We start from the raw sequence: 8,126 nt of genomic DNA on the forward strand, positions 1-8,126 counted from the left end.
TACTAAAAGTATTAACTTCTTGTTTTGTGATGTTTGAGCATTTTCTTCCAGAGGTGATTATTAAGACTAATTTTCCTTATGTAATTATAAAAATGGTCTTCAGGCATCATTGATATTTTTGGTAATAGAACTTTTGAGCCTTTAAGTTAAATATTTATTGCATGTAGTGAATCTGTCACTTGAATGAGTTTACTACCAAAGACATCTAGAATTATCATCCACAATCTTCCTGTGTTTACTATTGGTGTGCTTACTAATTGGTGTGATATGCTTTATACTGCATCTAGAATTAACTGTGAACAATAAATTTAATAGCAATCAAGATTCACTAGCTTGCAGTTGGGTAATGTTGTATTTCATAGCAGAAATAATTGAAATGGTTGGATTTTATGAGATATGGTTCTCACCGTGTTATTTTACTCTTTTATATGACCAGAACTGCTGTAAAGACACAAGTGCAAACATCTGGTTATCCCCTTCTTAAAATTCCTTGACATTTGATCAACTTATTTAAAATATACAACTTGCTTTTTAATAAGATGAGTATATCTGAAATGTATTTGAGAGCCCTTTAGATTATTTCAAAGTAAAGGCATTGTTTTTCCTGTGGATGTGTCAGACTCAGCAGAGAGCCTCTCAAGTATTTATAGCTGAAAGTTATACATTGTTCAGTGTTAATGCATGAGTAGTTATAATAGTTATCTGTCAGATGATGAAATGTTAATGTGGATGTATGGTGTTGTGGTACAAATATGGAAGATAATGCCCAGTTTAACAAAGATAGCCAAGATGTTAGTCTTCAAGAGATGCACAGTGCATTATAATTATGATGCTGGGAGAAAAGTTAGAGAGGTTATAATTATAAGGCTTAGACCTCAAAAATAATAGCTCTTCAATTATCTTTTCTATGTCAGAGTTAATCTTTTACACTGTATGGATTTAGAATATTCCATTTTTGTGTATGTAAATTAAAAATGAAATTCAGAAGCTGAGATTTTTTTACCAGAAGCAAATTAGATAAAACTGGTGATTGGTGATCTCATATTAATCCTCTATGTTATTCGTTTCAGGAGTGGATTCACGAAATTAACCTTGAGAGTGAATTTTGAGAAGTGAATTTCTTGCCTCTATTCAAGAACACTTAACGAAATGTTTTGAAGTGCGACAGTATCATGATTCTTTGTAATACATGGAAAGTTTTAGCTACTCCAGTATATTATCAGTTTATGTATTTATTTTTGTAAGTGTGGTAGTGCAAAGTGTCCATTAATATTTAAATCTGTTGGTAGCTCTCAAGCTGTTAGGATCAAGAACAAAGCCAAAAATAATCAGGAACAAAGTCTACAAATAAAGCATATGTTTTAAATACTGCAACTAACATCATATTTTATTTGCTTAAACATGTATTTTATGAAAGTTTTTTAATTATAATGTCCAGCATAATTAGTTAACTGCAATCACCGCAGTTGTCTAACAAATTCAAAACTTTTAGGAGGAATAGACCAAAAATACATACTTGAAACTTTAGTTATTTGATAGGTAATTCACTTCTGGATTTTGTTTGTTTGTCAGTGAGAGATCAGTTTTATCTTTTAAAGTTGTTATAGGATTTGCCATGCAGTTCTATGGCAACTGCAGGAACAGATCTACAGCGTATGTGTGTGGCACTGTGAGCTTCCCTAATAGAAGTGAGATTCTCACTATAATAAGTTTCTTACGTGACAAAGTTGTTTTTCTCCCTTTCTTGGAGTATTATCAGTCTGGTTTAGGTATTATGATGTTGCTAACTTGCAGATTTGTAATATAACAAGCATCTTTCATGTATAATAAGGTTGCTGTTTGCAATGCTTCCAGGTAACAGAATCCCTACAGTGTACTTTAAAGCTGTCCAGTACCATCACATCAGTAAGTCTGTACTGTCCACGTAGAGGACACATATTGCTAGCTGCTATGATTCTGGCAGTGATGGACAGTCATACTGTTACTCTGGCTGAATTCTACATGCAACTTGCATTCGGTACACTAATTTAAGTTGACATATACATAATGAACAGTATCATATATGTAAGAGCTACACTTGTTTTGTGCCTCTAATAGTACGACTAGATTTCCTACATGAGACATGAGTTGTGGTTTCTATAAAAGACAACTTGTAGTATGCTTTCCTAAAATAGCTATAATTCTGGAATATCCATTTTTTGACTTTATTTTCAACAGCATATTATGAAAAATAAAGTCAAATGCCTACTTTGTTAAATGGTACAGAGAAGTAGCTATATTTTGGAGTTGTGGTTTGTTTGTGTATTTCTGTCATTCTAATTACATTCTGCATCATTTTACTGAATGTTTTCATTTTTTGTTTTTTGATATGATTAAATTGTCAGGTAGCCAAATCCCATTTCAAAGATTTAGTAAATGGTGTTTAAGCAAGGGTTACCCATTCATGAGAATTATTTTGATATCATAACTGAATAAAATTTTTTTTGTTTCTTTTTTAGGTGACTCTCCAACCTCTTTTAAATCTCCACTGCTGATCTCCTGTCCTTGTCTGTCCTCATATTGACCAATTAATTCCTTGTACATGGTCTGTGAATACTAACGTAAAGTGCTACTTCATTGGTTGGATCCGCCTATTGAAGGAACTCCTTAACTGGTGGAATGTCTTTTTGTTGCGATATAGGTGTCAATCATGAGCTTGGAGGTTCATCCCACTGAGCTCCAGAAGCTTCAAAGACACTCACCTTTAGTCTTTTCTTGGTTGAACCTCACTTTGCTCCACGATTAGTAGTCCTATTTTACTTTATATCATTTATTATTTTTGTTGGTCAGGTAGGTGGGCAGATCCAAAGTTCCTCTTTGGCCATGTCCCAGGATCAAAGCATTGCATACACAATCATTAATAAAGAGTAAAACTGAATAAGCATACATAACAGTCAGTACAGAGTAAAACTGTTCAACATTGTACACAAAGCACTTACGTATACAGTAAGTATGCAATGAATTCATAAAAATGTTTGATATTGGATAAGCATAAATGCAGAGGCAAATGCAAATAGCAACTAGCAGTACATTACATGGTTAGCTGAAAAGAAAGCAGCTGAATGTATCAACAAAAAGTGGGAGTGATTGACCACAGAAATTAGGCACTAAAGTGTAAGAAATATGTTTGCAAGATATACACATGTGAGAAATGTTTACAATGATCATACATTTACATGAACTCAGCAGCTTTAAAGTCTGCAGTTTATAGCCATGTACTCATTTAGAAGTGGAGCACAGCTTGTCATCTGTGTGATGCTATGTTCCGATATGGCTGTATATGGACAATATATGTTAATAATTATCCTAAAAGCAGTTATAAACATTCTTCTTCTTTAATAAATGTTTCATAAGTTTGCTTGCAAGGCTAAATAAATTTTATTGTGAATGAATGCTACAGGGAATAAGATTCATTCTGCAGTGGGAATGCGGCCACAGCTGTCAAATGCACATCTCTTTAGTAGACTGCATGCTCTTCAGATTTCAGCATTCCAAAAAGAGGTTGTGTCCAGGCCTCTCACATATCCATCTCTGGTGAATGTGTTATATTACTCATGCTATAAACAAAGTAATCTGTGCTCAGCCTCTCTTTAACAGGTTTTTCTATAATGTTGACCTCTGAGTCAGTTATTTTTTTTGTCCCCCTTGTATTTACTTATTCAATCCCCAGTACACACTGTCCACATCAAGTCAGTACTCTCCAGTGCCCCAGACTTACTCCATTATCACTGTGTCTGATTTTGGATTCTGAAGGTATCCTGGGTGCTCAGTTCATCTGTGCTTCCATCCAGAGAGGATCTTTTTTATGACATGCCTAATCCCCCTGCAATCATTGATACATCCAAGGGCAACTCCCGTCTTTGGACCACACCTCTCCTTAGGGAGCATATCACTGAGGGCCCTCATACCTTGGATGGGGGCACCCATCTCTGCTATGCTAGTTCCTCAGTCACCTGAGCCACTCATCAAAACCAGATCAACCAGGTAGTCAGTGCTTTATCCCCATATGCCACAAAAGACATCTGAGTCACTTCTTAATTAAAAAGCTAAATAAAGAGAGAATAGCCAATCCTCTGGGAAACATTTCATAGGGACCAAAGCCTCTACTATACTAAACGATACTATTCTCAACATCTTTGCTCTTAAAATTGTTAGAGTATCAGCCACCAAGGCCATAGATACCAGCAACAAATCAGCTATTACTATCACTAAACATAATCTTGTTTTAAGCCTAAATACTAAAGACAAAAAAAATCATTCTCAGAATCCCCATATTCATTAGAAAATATAATATGTATTTCACATAATAAAGAGCTAGACTTGTGTTATATTATCATTGAAGCTATGTCCACTACATAAATAATGATGCTAGGAAGGTTATATGCAAAGAAATGTTACTTCATCTTATACACCTCTTTGCAGTAAGACTAAATGGTAAAGATATACAATATTCATCTCAAACATAAGCTTTGTTTGGTTGCCTGCTAGCTATATTTTGTTTTGTTTTTTTTCCAAAGAAAATCAGATCACATTTCTTGTAAATATTGCATTCTTCTGATTTTGGTATTTTAAAGTGGTTGAAGAAAACAGTAAATGCCAGTTTTTCAACCAACAATGTATGTGGCTATTGTGCACATGCTTACTGTGATGGTCCCTTTCCATTCTGATGTTGCTCCCAGTATCAGAATACCCTTCTCCCATATTACTTTTTTATATTTTCAATAAGCGTTTTTCTTCATGTTTAATAGTCTGTGGCAGCATTGTATAGGTTTTGACCAAGTTTATCATTTTGCAAACAAAATAGCAACCATTCTTTTTTTTTTCTCTCCCTGTGACATCATCCTGCTCTAAAATAGGTAGCCTGGTATGTCAAAACCCCTTAATGAAGAGTTTCATTGCATTTTCTGTGAATATACTGTTGTTACTGGTTGAGATGAATGATTAGTATGAGAAAGAATAACTGTTCTAGACTGAAGAGATGTTAATATAGCTAAATTCTCAAAAGGAAAATCAATGAAAAGGCACCATTTTAGTAAAAGTGCCAAGATACAGAGATTTATTGAGGTAGATGTGAGATCATCCAGAAAAACCTGAAAAGTAAAAATAAATTACAAGGAGCATTGATGAGATGCTAGTTGGAAGACTCACAAGACATCTACAACAACTGGAATAGCTACAGAAATACCTCACAAAGAGGATTACCAGCCTCAAACAGATGCCCTACACAGACCGTCTCAAAAAACTGCAGTTTTACTCTGTCGCATGTCGCCTACTCAGAGGCGATCTCTGCCTAACACACAAAGCTATGTCAAATCCAGAGCTTTTAGACATGCTCCACTTAAAGAAATCCCAATCCCTACTAGTTACACGCTCTAGGGACCTAAACCTTGTCACCACAATAAACAGAACATGTTGGACGGATAGATTCCTATCCCAGAGATTTCCCATACTCTGGAACAAACCACCTATCTATATCAAACAAAGCTCCTCATTAGCACTCTTCAAGAAAAATCTTGATGATCGGATGGGAGATAGGAAATTCACCCCGGGGATCACTTCTGTGGCTCTGCTCGACAGGGGCACAGGAAAATAATTTTCTTGGGTGGCGAAAGCCAGGGTACCTTTTGGCTAGGCTTATATAGGCCCTAGGGCCAATAGCCTAGTACCTACCTATGAACCTATGAACCTATGAAGTAACATGGAGGTTGGTATTCAAAAGGAATTTTTGTTAAATATAAATGAAATCTGGAAATTTCAAGGTATGAAAAAATGATGAGTAATAGGAAAGGCAAGATTAAATGAGATGTTCTGGTTTACCTTAAAGTGTCACCTCTCAACCTCATGTCTTAGTGATAGCTACTGTCCTAGCAAGACTGGTGAGACCAGGCCACACCTTCCACTTTCACTTTCTTTCAAACTTTCATCTTCAGTTGTATTTTTGTGTCTATTGCTGAATATACAATAAGTAAACCTCGAGCAAATACAAAGAGCAATGCATAAGCTGTACAATTACTTTAAAAACAATAAATAAATAAATACTACTTTATTAATAAGCAAAGTTAGAGAGATAAACCTTCCTAGACCTCTGAAAGTCACATGGTATTGAAGAGACTTAAAGGCACACAGGTAGAAGACCAAAAAGCTGTGATACCTAATACAAAAAAATGACTTGTTTCCCAACCAGGAATTTGTAGTAGTCCCTGAGTAGAAGGGTGAAACCAGATGGTAGGGAACTATTATTTCTTTAAATAATGCAAGTGGTTTCAATTGCACCACTGAAGAGCTTTACTTCTTAGCTTTCAATGCTGCCTTTTTTGCTTTTCGCGCTCTTGGGTTTCGGACCTTTGGGTTTCACTGTCTTTTTAGATGGGCTCTTAGCTGCTTTTGGCTTGGTAGGTTTGACCTTTTTACTTTTCTTACTGCTGACTGCTGCTGCCTTCTTTGGTTTCTTAGCAGTTGCCGGTGTCTTGGCTTTAACAGCGGACATCTTTTTAGTGGGTTTTGCCTTTTTCGGCCCTTCCTTCTTGTTCAGCTTGTAGGAACCTTTGTGCTGCACCAGCTTTCCTTTGCTGGGCAGACTCCTGAGTAGCAACAAGAGGCAAGGATTGTTCTTCTCCACATCATGGTCCACAGCCTTCAGAGCCTTCTTCAGCTCAGGGAGAGACATCACATGTCATTCTTTGGAAGTGCCCACGGCCTTCAGGGTCAGATCGGACATGCTGGAACCTGGCAGCTTCTTTTTCTATGCCATCACCCTCTTCTTAGAAGGCTTAGTAGGAGCAACTGCTATGGCAGTCTCGGTATCAGCTATGATTGTCAAATGAGAAACGGTATGACAAAAAAAGTGAAGTTGTTGAATTCTACTGAATAACTTGAACTTACTCACTATATTTCACTCACTCCCTTCAACCTACATCACATTTCATTACCTTCTACAGCCACCTACTCCACTCCTTTTTGTTTTTCCCCACTACCTCACCTTATTTAATTCACCTCTGTAGACCTTTCCTCTACTCACCTAAGTTACCTGAAGACACCCTACCCTGCACTCTTCTTATAATCTCCTTCTCTCCAGCCTTCTTCTTTCTATAACCATAATATGAACACCTCTCTCACACTAAGATATCACTCAGTTTCACCTCACTGGCTCTGATCATGTAATCTCTGATATGTTATTACAATTGTCTCAGGTCTCATTTAGCACATACTGATCAATGTAATAAATACTATGATTATTGAATTTTTCCTCACATATTCTCTTCAACTCCTGTTACTTTCATTGCACTGCTATTAAACCTATATTCTATGTTTTCCTCATTGCAACATTCTTTCACTCTTATGCTTATAATATAACATCATAATTTGTGATTTAAAATATCTGTACATGCTGTTTTGCAATGGAACATGATATTTTGTGATTAAAAATATCTATACTTGATTTTTGAAATATTGTGATTCTGGAGCTTTTTTCCCCATGCTCCCACTGAAAATGGGCACTTTCCCGCCCAGTCGGGCTTTCCCAGTAAACAAATGTTAAATAAATAAATACATAAATGTAATGCATGGGGAACCAACTCATGTTAGACTAAATAAAATAACACAAGAATCGTGTAAACTATATTAAGCCAAACAGACAGCCAGTGCATGTTCTGTAGTACCTTCATAATATGTCAGTAATTATACCTGACAGTAATCAGCAGTGGACTGCTGCACCATCTGGAGACATTCTCATTTCATATCAGACAGCCTCAGATTCCGGAAACTGCTATAGCAAGTTCCTTAAGTACCAGCAGGTATATCATCTAGGCAACAGGCTCATAAGGCAGCAATTCAAAAGTTAAAAAGAAGCAATTTCTTAAAATTCCTTCAGTCTCCAAGCATTTCATGAGTTACAGTAGGTGTAGCCCCTGGTTATAAAACTAAATAACAGAACAGGGATGAATTAAAGTTTTCCTGTAGTAAAAGAAACATAGTGATATCAGTAGTCATTGCATATATTAGCATTTTAATGATGTTGATTTGTTTTAACAATCTTGCTAAAAACTCTAGCCATATTTTAACATTACAAAATAGCAAAAAAGTGCAAA

General features: G+C 35.9%; 1 pseudogene; it reads right to left on the reverse strand.

Annotated features, from left to right (window-relative positions):
* Positions 1 to 6,331: 6,331 nt before the first annotated feature.
* LOC122792747 lies at positions 6,332 to 6,757 on the reverse strand (annotated as a pseudogene).
* Between the last annotated feature and the right edge of the window lie 1,369 nt (positions 6,758 to 8,126).

This window comes from Protopterus annectens, chromosome 2.part0 (genome assembly GCF_019279795.1).
Source record: "Protopterus annectens isolate FY-2018-M chromosome 2.part0, PAN1.0, whole genome shotgun sequence".
Classification (NCBI taxonomy): domain Eukaryota; kingdom Metazoa; phylum Chordata; order Ceratodontiformes; family Protopteridae; genus Protopterus; species Protopterus annectens.